Raw genomic sequence first — 17,721 nt, forward strand, 5'->3', positions numbered from 1 at the left:
ACCAGTTAGCTGATAGCACTCTCTTAATAATGTGCTTAGCTATAGTTTAACTACTACATAATACGTGTTGCCATGTGATTCAGCCACTTCAGAACTTGATGCAGACAGGCTGGCTGTACAGTATGATGTGTAGGACTCATGAGCAGTATCCTAGTTAGCTGTAGTTCAATTACAACATAAATGAGTACTATGTGCAAACCAAAGGTATCATTTACATAGTTGTACTTCAGGGGATCAGCATTTATTTATATGATGTATTATGTATGTGAAAAGACCAGTAAATTGACTCCAGTTAAAACCTGCATATTTTTGGATAATGAATATGCTTGTTTCTTATTGGTTCAGGAATTTGATTGACAGTGTTGCTTCACAGAATGGATATTTTATCAGTTTTGTGGAACTGATAGTTGATAGTTTTTTGTTGATAGAATGAATTCTGTGCTATAGAATCTTGCTTACTGTCACACGCATCTATTTTGTCATGAACATCTAGCTGGAATATGCTATTCAGTTACACCATTATATATTTTGTTGAAGTTTTGTTTCACAGTATTCATTCTGTAAGTAACTTTACACTTTTTTTTGTATGGATGTTATACATTTGTGATACAGAATGCTTGTTAAAATTTACAGAATGGAGTTTGTAATATAATAATATCCTTTTGTGCATAAAACTTTGTTCTCATTCTTCACTAGAATTATATCTTTTGTATATTTTTTACCAATGTTTATATCAACACTTTAATTCTGGGGATTGATTTTGTATATAGAATGTATTTTTATAGACAAAATGTACTTTGGACAAACGGCACCCAATACGCCACAAATAATCAAGCAGAAAATGAGGCTGGCTGTCAAGAAGCTGATGCTACAGGACTGATTATTGTCTTGGGTTGATTATACTGTTCTTCGACTTTAGCTTATTCTTCTGCTTTTTCTTCTTCTTCTTAGCGCCCCCCATTTTCTAAACGCTACTTCTCCTACAGTTTTAGGGGTACAACACCCAAACTTCCACACTTTTTTGCAGGTTACTTGTGCTTTTCTAAGCGATCCCGCCCCCCATCTTTTTGTGGCGCCGCTCCGAACACCCCAATTTTCCCATTGACTTTGACAGGGAAGATTTTCAAACTGCGGCCACTCTTACAGCTTTGAAGCTACACCCCCCAAACTTGAATAACATAATAATGGGGTCACCCCAAATGAAACAGCGACATTTGTTGGATGACCCAACATTGGGAGGGGCCAACAACAGCCAATCAAATTTCACCCATTGACTTTTATGGGGAAATTGAAACTGCTGCCAATCTTACAGCTTTGAGGCTACACTTTCCAAACTTGAATCACATTGTTATGGGGTCAGCCTGAATGAAAATATGATAATTGTTGGATGCCCAAAAGTGAGCGGAGCTGTGAACAACCAGATTTAACCTATTGACTTGGTGGAAATTCAACCTGCTGCCATAACACCGGGGTCCCCAAACTTTGCAGGGTTAGGAACCAGGTAACTGCAGTTCAAGGTTAGAAAAAGTGGGCGGAGCCACCAACAGCCAATCCGATTTTACCTATTGACTTTCAATGGGGAAATTCAACCTGCTGCCATTCTCACAGTATTAACACCAGGGTCCCCAAACTTTTCACAGTTGGTCAATAGGTTTTAGTTTTAGTTTTGAAAACAGCCAATCAGATTTCACCTATTGAATTTTATAGGTTTGATACCAGGGTTCCCAAACTTTGCACTGTCAATCACTGGGTGACTTCGTATTCAAGGTTAGAAAAAGTGGGTGGGGCCACCAAAAGCCAATCACATTTCTTCTCAATCAATTTTAACTGCTGCCATTCTCATGTTTAATGTCAGGGACCCCACACGCTGCACAGTTTGTCACTGGGTGACTATGTTCCAAGTTTAGAAAAGTGGGCGGGCCAACAACAGCCAGTTTAAATTTGAACTGCTGCCATTCTTTAAATATTAATACTAAGGTCCCCAAACTTTGCAAAGCTAGTCACCAATAAACTGCAGTTCAGAGTTAGGAAAAGTGGGTGGAGCCACCAACAGCCAATCGGATTTTAACTATTGATTTTCAATGGGGAAATTCAACCTGCTGACATTCTCACAGTATTAAAACCAGGGTCACTAGGGGACTGCAATTTTAGGCTTTAAAAAGTGAGTGGAGCCAACAACAGCCAATCAGACTTCACCTATTGATTTTTTGGTTTAAATTTAAAATGCTGCCTTTCTCAAATTATTTATGTCAGGATTCCCAAACTTTGCACAGTCACTGGCTGACTACATATTCAGGGTTAGAACAAGTGGGTGGAGCCACCAACAGCCAATCCATTTCCACCCATTACATTTCATTGGTTTATATTTCATTATTTAAGTATTAATTCCAGGGTTGTTAAACTTTAGTCACTGGGTATTTGCCGTTCAAAGTTAGAAAAAGTTAGAGCCACCAACAGCCAATCACATTTCACCTATTTACTTTCAATGGTGAAGTGTAAATGGGGTTGGAGTGCTGTCAGTCTAAAGTTATGCCCGAGTCCCCAAACTTTGCAAAGTTGGTCACTGGGTAACTGCAGTTCAAAAATAGGAAAAGTGGCCGGAGCCACCAACCACCAATCAAATTGACTTTCAGTGGGGAAATTTAAATTACTGCCATTCAGACACTATTAAAACCAGGGTCCCCAAACTTTGCACAGTGGTTTTTACTATATAACTGTGGTCCAAGGTTAGAAAAAGTGGACAGAGCCAACAACAGATTTCATTCAGTGACTTCACAAGAAGTTTGTTCTCAAACCTCCCTTTCTAGTTACATTCTGCTGCTAATTCCACTGGTTTCAGAGCTCCCATGTACTAATATCTAATATTATGTACTAATATCCAAATATTTACTAATCAGCCTTATATTGTGACATTTATTTTCTACATATAAAGTATATTGTGAGTCAATCCTTGAACTCAGTAACCGAAAGCAACCCAGAGCATGTGCAGTGAATCATGGAAACCTGGAAGTTTGTTCCCAGTCCCAGATTTCCTTCACAGAGCTCCTCAATGATCCCACCCCCATGCCCAATTTATAACTTCCTCCAACCATTTAGCCAGTATGTGAGAATGATGTTTTGGTGCAATGCAAATGTACATTTTTTTACAAGTAGTAGCAACAACATTTTCTGTATATGTGGAAAATAAAGGTCCACTCTTAGATTTGCAAACATGCTTGATATTGACTGGCCTCAGAATTTCACAACTCTTTAGTGTGCATTGGTCTCTGCCTGCAGCAATGCCGTTTGTCTATGCCTTTTGCCCATGTTGTATATATTTACTGTATAAAATATATAAATGTAATATTTGTGAAGAAACCATATTGGCAGCTTTTCAAAATGAATAATAGCACAAGCAGAATATCAACTGAGATATGGACAAAATAAAAATGATCAAAACAAGATTATATATATATATAGATTTTGAAATGTAAAGTTACCTAGACCTTTTCTTGCATTGTGAATTTAAATGAGCATTGCACATTTCTAATACCCACTTGCAAATGGCATCAGTGGAGTTTTTTTACATTCACCACCCTTATACCTATTCTGATCTTCAGCTTCAGTCACATGATATGATTGTGTGCGTGTGCAGTAAGCGGAGGGGGAGTTTGGTACCTGTGACTGCTGCACCAAGAGAACCCGCCAGTCTGAGCTTCTCGGTATTTATTCTGTTATGAAAATAGCTACTTATAGATATAAGTATATAATCCATATAGTGGACTGAGTTAGGGGCCCTTTGATTGAAATGTATACCTTGGACTGAATAAAATGTTATGTGATTTTTTCCTATTTCTGTGAATGTAGAAGTCTCACTGGGGCTCCCCATGGCTAGGAGACTCCAGTGACAGGAAAGGGGATTTGGTAGGCCTTTACTGTAAGAAGTAGACATTTCTCACAAAGGAATGAGATGGCCCAAGGCAGACTTTTATTAAACAGCTTTTCGCATGGATGGCAACATACACTGAAGCAATGGTGGCTCGATTTTGGTGTATCTTTAGTTACACACAATAAAAAATGGACACTTCTACTGAGGGCACTCTCACATCCTAACACACACAGGGTCCCCTCTCCCCAGAAACCTTCAGTGACACTGCCATGTGGAAGTTCACTACCAGAGTGTTGTTAGCTGTTAGAGGGGCCTAATTTTGGCCCCCCTCTTCTCTGTCGTGTCCAGCACACATTGCACAAGTTTCTCCCACCTGTCTCACTACAGCCCGTAGGTTCCGAGCTAACCTACTAAACACTCCAATCCCTTACTGGCACACAATTACCTGGGGTCCTTACCCCAATTAATACCTCCTTGTGTGGGCCAAAGGCTGCCCTTACTAAATAGCACAGCTATCTCTCACCTCTGAGCTGGCCCTGGTAATGAATTCCTACTCGCATAGTCCTAGCAGGGAACAACCTCCCACCTGGTCTGGCTCAACAGTCTGTCTTTCCTTCAGAATTTATCATGACAAAGAGGAAGTCAGTAACTCCCTGCACTCCCTTATATAGAATCCCGAAGGGGAATCTCCTACAGGCCAAGTCACCTGCTTACTGAAATAATTATTGTCTTACTATTTACATTTGATATATATCATAAATTTCATCTCTTGGAGGGTTCCAACTGATTCTAAGACCCAGCTGAAAGACATTAGATTGCCTGACAAAAAGACATTCGATTCCCTGGCAAACATCTGACAGATATACCATTTTTTTTTTTTACCTAGGAGCAATATGTTTTTTGCCGTTTTGTGAATTTTCTTGTCGTTTTGCAAATTTTATGGTGAAGTGAAACGGGACAGATTCGCTCATCACTAGTAATAATATGAACATAACACAGTTTGGCTTTTAGAAAACTAAACACATATCTTGCTGCATAAAGGATCTGTAGCCAGCATTAACTACTCTGCAACATGTGCCCTGTTTCTGCAGGTATTACTGTTTGGCTGCTATAACTCTCTGCAGGCTGTCTGTGCTGGAAAAAACTAAACTAAAACTAAAACAATTTTGAATAACTTTATAAAACTTTGGTATAAGTATTACCCCTGTAAGCCAACAGGAACATTCACTTAGTCCTGCACATGGCAACTGGTGCATCAGTTAAAAGTAGCAGAGCAGGAAGTGTTTCTGGAAAATTCAGTGTTATAGGAAACAAAATGTAAGCACTGAACTTATATAAAAGCACACATTTTATTAGAGGGGGGGGGATAATAACCTTATAACCCTCCCAGCGTCCTCCCCAGCATCCCCCAGCTCCCCCTTAACTTCCTCCAGCTCCCCCCTAGTATCCTCCAGCTCCCCCTAGTATCCTCCAGCTCCCCGCGGCATCCTCCCCAACATCCTCCAGCTCCCTCCCAGCGTTGTCACGATCTCCCTGAGGAGACGCTGTGGAGTACCAGGAAGGTGGGAGCCTGAAGACTGGGTAACCCGGAGTGTAACCATAAGTCACAAAACTGGTGTCGGAGGCCATGTTGAAAGTGAAGAACTTTAATAAACTTAATGATGTAACCGAACACACAACGAATATACAAACTGAATGTAGAACGGCAGGCAGAGGCAGAATCCAAAAACAGGCAAAAGGTCAGGGCAAGCGGCAGTCAAGCGAAGTCAAGGACAGGCCAAGGTCAAAACCGGGAAATCAAGGCAGGACTAGAAAGGACTCAGGAACAAGGCAGAAGGCAGGATCAGGACACGGAACTGGAGCTTGGAACCAGCGGAACAAGAACAGACACAGGAACAGGGAACACGAAGGCAGGGTCACGAGAGACAATTAATGACCAAGCAAGGGGCAATGGTCAGGGAAAGGCTTATAAAGGGTGAAGATTAGGAGATGGGAAACACATGAGGTTAATGAGGTGGGCGGAGGAAAGAGAGCAGACAGAAAGTAGGAGACAAGAGAAGAAACAGACAGACCGAAATGCCTCCAGTGGCTACAGAGGCAAATGCATGCCGCCAGGAACACCACAAGTGGTGTTCGAAACCTGGCTGATCCTGACAAGCGTCCTCCCCAGCATCCCCCTTAACTTCCTCCAGCTGTCCCCTAGTATCCTCCAGCTCCCCCTAGCATCCTCCAGCTCCCTCCCAGCGTCCTCCCCAACTCCCCCGCCTCCTCTTCTCCCTGTGACGTCACATTGAGAATGGAATCAATCTCAATGCCCAAAAAAGTTAAAGTTGTTTTTGGCCCTTCCGTTTTATCCCGTGCTATGGGAACACCAAATTCAGACATAACTCGGCAAAATGTATCAAGGAGATGTTGACAGGTGTTGCTGCCACCCGGGCCCACAAAAAAGAAGTCATCCAAATATTGTGTCATGGAATCAATACCTGCTTCCATCCAAGTTGCCCACTGTAAAAAGGAACTAAATAATTCAAAATAATAGCACGATATGGAACAACCCATAGGTAAGGACATATCTACAAAATATTTTTCCTCAAAATGGCAGCCAAGTAGATGGAAACATGAAGGATGGACTGGTAATAACCTGAAAGCAGATTCGATGTCTGATTTAGCTAGTAATGCTCCAAAAATGCCTTGTCTTACTAAGGACAAAGCACTGTCAAATGAAGCATAATGCACCCTGGACTCATCCCTGTCTATCCCATCATTAACTGAAGTTCCTTTTGGAAATGACAAATGATGGATTAAACGATATTTCCCCTCCTCTTTTTCTGGCCCTGACTGAAAACTGATTTTAAATTATTGGAAAACGTAGGTTCATCACTTGGAACAAAAGGGATCCAAAAACCAACCTTAAAACCCCTATCTAAAATAAGGGCCTCTCTACTGTTGGGGTACAGGCTTAGCCACAGGAGCATCCTTAACCTCTTTACTGGTGTCCTCGCCCTTTCCCCAGTTTTGCTTTTTTAAAGGAACAGTAACACAAAAATATTTAAATACCTTATAAGTCACAAAACATCTCTAATATTAGGTCTAGCCTTTCCCCCTTGCCTTTTTTAAATGCTTTGTGTAGAATTTTAGTGATGAACTGCTCCATAGCAGCACGGTGAAAAGGCTACAGGTGCTTCAATTCCTGTGTGCTCTGACCCGGAAGTTGTCTTTGTGTCGGAGGACCTTCGGCACTTAAGCTTTTTATCAGCTTATGTAGTTTAAATTTATAATTGCAACATTACCCCCCAAACTGTCTGAAGAAATAGAAACATAAATTTAAACTGCATACGCTAAAGCAACGTACCGCTGGGTGGGCTCCTCCGCAAAATGAACATTCGTTTTTGAACCTACAGTTTGTGTACCATCTGCAATGGCTATCATTAAAGAGCCAGCACACACCTTTATGGTTTGCTGAGGCCAGCGACCCAGAACCTGAGGCGCTGGCCGCAGCTGGAAAGCTCTGTTGAGCACCATGCAGCCTATTGGGAGTCATTAAGAGAAGCCATAGACTCATATCTTTGCAGTCCCATCTCATATAAGACCGGGCTGCCATACGACGGCGGAATATTTTTGCCAACACAAACCGCCATAAGTCCTGTAGGCACTCCAAATGAGCTCCATGTATGAAAATAAAGATGCACCTCTCTCAGGGTACTTTTCGCAAATACTACTAGCAAATGTAGTAAAACCATGAATCCTATTGTTCATTGTATGAGGAGGCAGCTTTGACTTATCATCAGCATCACCCGGGCGATCAATAGAATCTTTATCCGGGTGAATCAATGAAAATAAGTCCACAAACTGACCAACCCATATTTTTTCCTTTATGGATGACTCAACATACATGCCCAATGGTGCAGATTCACATAATTGATTTATGGAATGATTAAAGCCTACAGGCTGAACCGAGGGCATGCCATTAAACTGTGCACTGTTTATCAACTGTACAGGTTCAGAAATATTGGCAGGACCTATAACATTAGAAACTATAGCATTGGAACCACCTGGGAGGGATCTCTAAAAACACATTTATTTAGAGAAGCTTACCCTAATCTAGTTTAGCAATACCCTGTGCCACACCTCTCACAACTCTGGTCATGCCCATTCCCACACCTTGTGTCTCAATCCTTTCTCCTTGTAGATTGTAAGCTCTTTTGGGCAGGGCCCTCTTCACCTCTTGTATTGGTTAATGATTGCTTTATATGTTACTCTGTATGTCCAATGTATAAAACCCACATTTCAGCGCTGCGGAATATGTTGGGGCTTTATAAATAAATGTTAATAATAAGTATAATTATAGTAAAGTAACAGTAGCCGGTGCAGCGGGAAGAGCATCACTCCTTCCCCCTGTGCGCTCATCACAGGGAGACACCAGCCCTGGTGAATGCTGCCAGACATCCCGCGAGAAGATGGCGTCATCAGTGACCTCCTCATAATGGCGCTCAGCGCCGAGTAACTCCTCAGTCCGGGGAGGAGCGTGTGGAAGAGGTGCCTCTCTGGAAGTGCTGTTGTGTCGCCATTGAGCAGCAGCTGCTGCTGCTGCTGCGAGGACCTACATGGACCGCGTGTTCTCTGAACTGGGTGCTGGTGCTGCTGCGCAACTGCAGATGGCTGACTTTCCTGTGACGGTAAGCAGAGGCTCCTACCACGGCCAGTCTTCCGTCCCTTTTTTGGAGCCCTGACAGGGCTTGGACTTAAGCGCGCAGGGCAGCGTGAACTCCTGCCTCTCCTGCCGCCTTGGGATGTTCCGGGTGCGACAGGCTCCGCTCTCCCATTTTGTGCTTCCAGCAGGCACTGTAGACACTCGTTGCCTTCAGAAACAACGGCATGCCTCACTCTTTCCAGTATATCCTCGAGGTTGGCGTTTTCAGACATGATAGCAGTAACTTGGAATGGCTGGTAAAAACAAATTGGGGCACCTAACTTTCAAGTGCAAGACTAGTCTGAAACAGCTGTGAGTTCAAACATCCCACCAAATTTTAACCAATAGGGATCAAGCTATGCAAATGAACTAAGCGTTAGTCCGGCAGCCATGACCAGCCCCCTCCCTACTTGGGAGGCTGTTGGGCTGGCTTTCTGTGTAGGCATCTCCTATGCTCCCCCCCCCCCTTCTGTGGTCCATGAAGTATGCTCTAAGCGAGTCTTATCACCTATTTATGTGTTATTTTTTATAGTCCGGCTGCAGGCACCGCACCCTTGATTTGGATGGATGCTTTTCTCAAGCTAGCCTTGGTTTAATCTTGAGGGCCGTGCCACCTGCTGTAGCATAAGTACAGTTCTTTGTTTGAATTGCTAACTTTGTTGTGTGCTACCATGTCACAAAGCTAAAAAAACCCAGTGCTGTCTTTGTTCTATCTATCTGACTATCTGTTGTTCAGAACCCACGTATGTGTCTAATAAACCTACCTTTTTACCTCAAATGACCTTTGGTATCAGACTTTTCCATAACATAACAATGGGGTTCAGTGGGATAGCTCAAGGGGCAGGGGCAGTTGAGGAGTCCCCTTGTCATGCCCTGCTGGGTGATGTGATAACAGACTTCATTAATGCCTTTAAGAGCTTAGATGACTTTGTGAAATAACACAATATCCAGATCTATAGTAATACAGTCTCAAGATCTACAGTTAGTTTTAGATCAGTCTGTATATATACCTATATACTAACTCTTCATTTACTACATGTATAATTTAGTTTGAAAGTCTTTGGTCTTTGTTTATTGCTAATTTTACCCCCAAAATTTGAAAAACAGTTAAAGTCAAATTCAAAACTTTAAATGTTCTGTCCATGTAAATACTATATTTCACTTGCATTCCTATAACTAAATTGTTTAAGTAAGATACATTTACTGTAAATACAGATAGCTAAATTATTCTTTTTTTTGTCAGCTGTTTACTTTAATATCACTATTACATGTATAGCAGTTAACTCTCCAGAATATTGTGATATTTTTATTGCTTTTTCTTTCTAAACGAAGCTTTTTTATTACTTTTATTTGCCCAAAGCACAGTAAAGCTGTTCAAAGTATTTAACCAAAACTTTCAGCCAGCCATGTCCTTAGGTTTGAAAACACTGGGAGAATCTAACAATCTAACATTGATTTTTAACTTTATTATTTTTTTTAATATTTTGTTACCTCAACAATTGTTTTGTTGTTTCAGAGTTATTTCATTATTACACCAGGGGACATGTATTTATATTTTTAAGTTTTATCACACATATTTTTTGCTTTTAATTTTTTAATAATGTGATGTTCTAACCACTATTCCTGTGTGGTTGTATGTGCAAATTTTGCTCGTGTTTAACCACAAAGAAAAATAACTCTAAGCTAAAATTCTTTCTTTCAGTTTAAGTATCTACAGCATGCTTTAAAGCCCTTTTGTTATAACATAAATTCTTTATTAGTTTCATATACTTTTGTGTAGAATATTTTCAGAATTATACCATGAGAATAATGTCCATTAGAGATTTATGTGCAGACCATTTTACATTAGTAGGCTGAAAGCAACATAAAAATGAGTTTCCCCCTTCTGAATTCTAAACCCTTAGCAGCATATACAGTATATGGCATTTGTAAGCATTATGTGAAAGACGTTTTCATATTTAATTATTTTGATAATGAAAACTCTACTTAGAGTTTCTAAAATAGCTGTGGTATAATTTAACAATCCTAAAAATGATTTTAGTTGTGTAAAAGTATATAAAATGCCAGATATACAACTTTATATGTTATGCTTCTTTTATAGATACTTTTGATGTTAAGTTATATTTCACAAAAAAAAAAGCATTGGCTAATATATTGAATACAAGCTTTTAGGAGAGCAGGAAGTGGGGAGAGCTTTTAATAGAGTATGAGACTATTGGGGTTTTGTACTCTTATGAGCATATTCCTCAAGAATCACAATAAATCAAATCGCGACTGTCACATGACTCACTGAAACTTGTGTATTATAATACCAAATGTACACCCTGATGTAAAATATGAGGATATTATAAATGACTGAGGAGTTTTAGACCTGTATAAAAGCACTTAGCCCTTTTGACTCATGCTTTTATATGGTCATGGAACTCTTCGTCATTTATAAAAGGATCTATTATCTGGAAACCCATTATTCAGAAAGTTTTGAATTACGACAAGACCATCTCCCATAGACTCCATTTTAAAAATGATTTCCTTGGTCTATGTTATATTAAAACAGTGCCCTATACTTGATCCCAACTGAGGTATAAGTAATCATTTCATTTGATGTTTGGTGCAGGAAACACATTTACACTGGGGCAACAAAGAAACTGAATTTTAGGAAGGCAAATTTTAGCTCCTTAAGGGCAGTGCTTCAGGGCATTATGTTTTCTGATAAAAACACAGAGCAAAAATGGTTGTCATTTAAAATGATATTGAATCATTACTGTTCTCAATTTATTCCATTAATAAGAAAAAGTAGAAGTGTTAAAAATCACCCTATGTGGCTTAACACTGAGGTAAAGAAGTTAATAGGGAAAAAAAGGAAAGCTTTTAAGAAATATAAGTCAGAGGGGACAGTAGCTGCATTTAATGAATATAAACACTATAACAAGTGTTGTAAAACAGCAATCCGGAAGGCAAAGATAGAAAATGAGGAGCGTATCGTGGCAGAGGCCAAGACTAACCCCAAAAAGTTTTTTAAGGATATTAATAGTAAAAAGATGCAGGTTGAGGGTGTGGCCCCATTGAGTTATAGTAACAATATGGTTACAGCGGATACAGAAAAGGCAGATGTGCTTAACCTGTTCTTTTCTTCTGTGTATACAGTAGAGGAGCCAGAGGGCCAAGTCCCACCCAATAGCTGCACTGTTGCCTCAGCTCCAACTACACAGTGGTTGACACAGGATATGGTGCTTAAAGGGTTACACAAGATAAATGTAAACAAGGCACCTGGGCCAGATGGAATACACCCTCGGGTACTGAGAGAGCTAGGGTCAGAATTACAGTGGCCCTTGTTTCTGATATTCTCAGACTCACTTTCATCAGGTATGGTACCTAGGGATTGGAAGATGGTGAATGTCATTCCTATATTTTAAAAAAGGGTATACTTATCATGCTGTGTAAAAAGTGGAGTGAAGCATTACCAGTGATGTTGCCCAGGGCAACCAATCAGCAATTAGATTTCAACAATCATGGGACATGATTGAGTTAGAGAGGGTCCAAAGAAGGGCAACTAAGTTGGTAAAGGGTATGGAAAGTCTCAGTTATGAAGAAAGACTGGCCAAGTTGGGTCTGTTTACACTGGAGAAGAGGTGCTTAAGACATGACATGATAACTATGTATAAATATATAAGGGGATCATATAATAACCTCTCTAATGTTTTATTTACCAGTAGGTCCTTCCAACGGACACGAGGGCACCCACTCCGTTTAAAAGAAGGGAGGTTCCGTTTAAATATTCGGAAAGGAATTTTTACTGTGAGAGCTGTGAAGTTGGGGAATTCCCTCCATGCTGGCTGATACATTATATAGCTTTAAGAAGGGGCTGGATGGATTCTTAGCAAGTGAGCGAATACAGGGTTATGGGAGATAGCTCTTAGTACAAGTTGATCCAGGGACTGGTCCGATTGCCATGTTGGAGTCAGGAAGGAATTTTTTCCCCTCTGCGGCAAATTATAGAGGCTTCAGATGGGGTTTTTTGCCTTCCTCTGGATCAACTAGAAGTTAGGCAGGTTATATATAGGCATTATGGTTGAACGTGATGGACGTATGTCTTTTTTCAACCCAACTTACTATGTTACTATGTTACTATTTATCAAAACAAAACAATCCTATTGGGTTAAATTATTGTTTAAATGATATTTGACTAAACTTAAGGTATAGAGATCCAAATTACAGAAAGACCTCTTATCTGGAAGAACAGCTAGATATATTTCAACATATCGCTGTGCAATTCGGTTTTTTTTTTTCTAAATACAACAGATTACAGGTATGGGACCAGTTATCCAGAATCCTCAGGGCCTAGGGTTTTCTTAAGTCTGATAAAATATCATTTAAATGTCCAAATCCAATAGGATTGTTTTGCCACCAATAAGGCAATCATTTCTATCTTAGTTTGTATCAAGTACAAGTTACTGCCTTATTATTACAGAGAAAAAGGAAATATATTTTAAAAAATTTGAATTACTTGATTTATAGGAATATAGGTGTTGACCTTTCAGCAATTCAGAGCTTTGTGAATAACAGATTTCTATGTAACGGGTCCATTTTAATGCTCAGTTTACAGTAACCCAGTAATGCATAATAGAAAAAGTATGCCAGAAGCTCTGGCAAACCATGTCAGGTAAAAATGCTGATGATCAGTGGAACACCATAAAAATGGTTTAAAGAATCTGTGTCGAAGTCTATGGAAGGCTTGGTGGGGTAGTGACGGACTTTTGTGCTCCTTCTCAGCTTTCTTCTGGGACAGCTAGAGTTAAAGCTACATCAACTGCTAAGACTCAGCCTTAAGGGGAGACAACAGGGTTAAGTGCCTCTGAAGCAAGGGTGGGCAAACTACGGCCCAGGGGCAACATCCGGCCCGTTAGTCTTTTTAATCTGGTCCGCAGAGGATTGGTGTATCTCGCTTTGTCCCAACACCGCAGTCAAGTGCTGTCCCAGCCCATCTGTCAAATTTTAAAAGTCCATGTGGCCCCTGAGCCTAAAAGTTTGCCCACCCCTGCTCAGAAGTGTCACTACACTGTTGTAGATAAAGATACCACCTTTGGACACTGACATGGTTGAGTCACTGATTGAGGAGATGCAAAGCACTGGAGATACTGGAATTACTGCTTGGCCTTAAAATTGATACAATTATATCCAAAGCTTCAGCAGGAAAATGTTAAAGTGATACTGACAGCAAAATAATTCTTTTCAATAAATGATTCTACCTTCAAACATACCTATAACTGATGTTGCCCGTTTTTTTCAGAAAGCCCTTGTTGTCTAAATAAACACTTCCTAAGATCCTGAACCTGACAGTCTGACAAACCCGACTGTGTCTTCTAAGCCTGTCAGTTAAACAAGGAGCAGGCTGACGTCAGTAACGGAAACGATCCTCTCCTTTCCTTTTCACTTACTTAAATTTAACTCCTTCGATCCGCACGCTTGTGTCTGAGTGCCGACGTGTGCACGATGACATCATCGCACACTGAAGCCAGAAGGGCAGCGCAGGTCCAGTCGCCGATTGGTCTGAAGGTAAGGCTTTTTTTTCTGCAGGAGGCGGCGATCCAGACGCAAAGAAGAGAAGAAATAAGATGGCTGCGTCGTGGGACTGATATTCAAAAGGTGCGATCGGAGGAGGGATTGAACCTTTATATTTTTTTTAATCAAATTTTGGTAGCCTACAGGTAAATAAATAAGTTGGCCTATTAAAAAAAAAAAGGATTCACTGTCAGTGTTGCTTTAATTTTAACCTCAAGAGAGAAGGGAGTGACATCAGCGTTTGGGAATAAAGGTGCTAAAGCATATAGGCCTGTCAGTAACTATGGCAGATAGCCCTTTTGGAAAAGCTGCATGCAGAGTCAGAATAAAAAGTCCAAACAAGATAAGTGGTGTCATACTCCATCAACCACCTGTGGGAGCACATCTTCTTCAGTTAGCGGCTGTATGGGCTTGAACAACAGCAGACAACTAAGTCCTGGATGTAGTATTGCAGGGCTATCATCTACAAGTTATCAGCAAACCCAGAATGAGTCTGTATTTTGAACCAAAACAACTAAAAACACTGGAAGCATGTGTGACATTGTCAAATATCATATTACAGGTCTTGGGAAAAAAAACATTATTGCACCATTGCCTTTACACAATTAAAAAAGAGGAATATACTCAACTCAACCTCTTTATCTGGAGAAAAACTTTAGGAAGGTTTTGTACTATTTTAGACCTATGGTACCTGAACCATATTATGAGGGTAAGGTCACTTACTGTAACATGGAGACTCTGAATATAATATGCCAAACACTTCTTTAGTTTGTCTGGATGGTGACAATAGATTTGCACAGATTTTTGGGTTTTGGAAGCCATAAAGTATATCTCAATTTCAAAGTTAAGTCTTTGCAAAGCTCAGATATCCAGTAATCTGGATGATCTTTTGGTAAATAGATGGCACACCTCTGGCTTCTCCAATTCAATTTTTTCACCAGTGGAAATCTAAATGAGATAATTGTTTTACCAACACGTGTCTTGGAGTGTTTAAGTTGGTGGTTGAATCCTCTTAGTCTCAGCCAAGGAAAGTCATTCAGGAATACTTTGGCAAGTGGTTACCAAGGATGTTAATCCAGGGGCTCTGGCCTCCAGAATCTGCAACTTTAAATTACAGGGAGCTCAGTGCAGTTTTTCAGACCCTTATTGGATTCACACATTGGGCCAGATTCAATTTAGTGGGGAAAAATGATCTTGTTTTCACATAATAAGCTGTGAGATAAGTTTTTCTGAATTGAATCCCAAATTGAATCTCATCCGTGCATTATCACCTTATCATTATTAAACCTCTTTTCTCACTGAATTGAATCTGGCCCATTATCTCTAAAGGGTTGGTTTATCAACGGTCGAGTTTGAATTTTTTCTCCATTCAAGTTTTTTTGCCCTTAAAAAAGGTTCAAAAACTCGAATGTCTGATATTTATTAAGTGCTAAAAAATCAAAAGTAAAAATTTGCCATGTAAAAGATTGAGAGTTTCTACAGAAGTCAATAGCAATTGGCATAGGCAAATTCAAACCATATTTTCAAATTTAAATTTTTCAAGTTTTTTATTTGAACACATTTTCCTTATTAATAAATGAGCGACCTTTTGAAATGCACGTTTTTTTTCGATTTAGAAAAGCAAACTCAAATTCACAAATTCGAAAATTGATAAATAAGCCCATAAAAGTCATGGTTCTTGTCCAGTTGGACAATTTAACCACAGTGAGATAACAATGTTTGGAAACTTCTGGATCTTTCCATTTAGATTGGGCAGAACTTAGTCTTCTGAACCTGTCAGCATCTTTTGTTCTTGGTCATCTGAATGTGTTGGAAATTTTTCTAAATCAGGAGAGTCTGAATCCAGGGGAGTGGGAATTGCATCAAAGATCATTCCAATACCTGAAAATGTGGGCACTTTCCCAGCATAGATCAGGTGACCACATTCAAGAACAGAAAGTTGAGAACAACCAACAATTTTGAAGGATGCATTCAGTCTGAAGTGGACTGAACTTACTGTCATTCTCAGCATCCTAAGCAAAATTCAGAAATATCAAACTACAGTGATGGTCATGCTGCCTTGGTGAGCAAGGACACCTTGGTTTATTTAGCTATTCTCCATGGTTCTGGACAAACTGATCAAACTACCTCTGTATTCTAGGTTGTTGGTTGTCCCTGTCCACACAGATGGGCTTTGACAGGTTAGCTTTTGAGTGATAAACCTGACTAATCTACATTTTGACAACACAATCTTAGCATCTAGGAATAAATCTACAGAAACAATCCATCATTAAGGGGCAGATTTACTAAAACTAGAATTTTTCGGTGCTTGAAACTCATATAAACTCGATTTGGTATTTTTTCGAATAAAACACAATCATTCTTGTATGTATTAAATATCGCAATAATGTTGGTAGGGTTTAGCTAAAATATCAAGCTTATTTCCAAAAATAACAATTTTTTCAAGCCAAAAAGTTTGAGAAATTTGTTAAATTTAAATGGCCATTCATTTCCATTAACCCTCTTCATTTTCCCAAACCAAGGATGTCAATCTGAAAATGTATATCAAAAGGACAGGCTGACAATGAATATTCATATTTTCAACCATTTTTTAGTTAAATGTGAACATTTCTAGTATTGGAAGCCTTCCATTGGTACTCGACAGATCAATCCTGCTGAATTTTTTTTTCTGAGAAAAAGGTAACCTAAGGGGCAGATTCATGAAATCACGAGTTTGAATCCCGAGTGGGATAAATTCGGATTGGTTCCGAAAATTTCTGAAGATCGCAAATATCACGAAAATGCTTACGAAAAAATCCTTTTAGTCACGATAATATCGTATTGGTGATCCGAAAGTCACGAAATTTTCGTACCGAACGATTGTAAACAGTGGGAAAACCATTCCGATTTTTTCACGCAAGCGTACGCAAAAGTCGTGCAAGCGTATGAAAAAGTCGCGCAAGCAACGAAAAATTCTAAATTCTAAAACAATGTCGGAAAAAATATCTAGAAGTAAAAAAAAAAATTGCTTAGTAAATATGCCCCTAAGTGTGGGAAAATTTTAAAGAATGGCATGTGTTGTCAGGTGCCTTTTTTCATCATTTTTCAATTGCAAATTTTCTGTAGTCTGGCCTAGAGAAAGAGTTAAGTTAAAGGGTCAGATTTCTGCCCTGTCTGAACTAACTAATGTGCCATTCAGCCTTTAGTGGTCATCTAAAGCCCAAAGGATCTGGATTTGGTCCTTCTTACTTTGTGTACAAATTGTAGCCAAATTTTGCTTCTAGCTGCTATGTAGCCTTTAAACCAATGAATCACTTTCATGTGTGTGCTAATGAGCTGGGGCTTAAAAGCTCCCTGCTTTTCCACTAGAGCCTTTTTGAGCTAAAGGTAGGTGCAACAGGGTCTTACTACTCAGTCACATTGTTTGCTGGGGGACTTTATTTTAATTGCATCACAGACTCAAAGTCATTAGACAGTGTAGGACTCACGTACAATGAGGGGCCTTGACGTGGCACGTGAGCTTTTTTTTGGTGTGGTACTAACACCTCATTTTTTGTAAAAATTATTTTTAAAGGCAAACTAAGCGCTGGCAAACTTTCTTTCTCTTCTTACTTATTACCCTTTT

The sequence above is a fragment of the Xenopus tropicalis genome, chromosome 9, assembly GCF_000004195.4.
Source record: "Xenopus tropicalis strain Nigerian chromosome 9, UCB_Xtro_10.0, whole genome shotgun sequence".
Lineage (NCBI taxonomy): Eukaryota > Metazoa > Chordata > Amphibia > Anura > Pipidae > Xenopus > Xenopus tropicalis.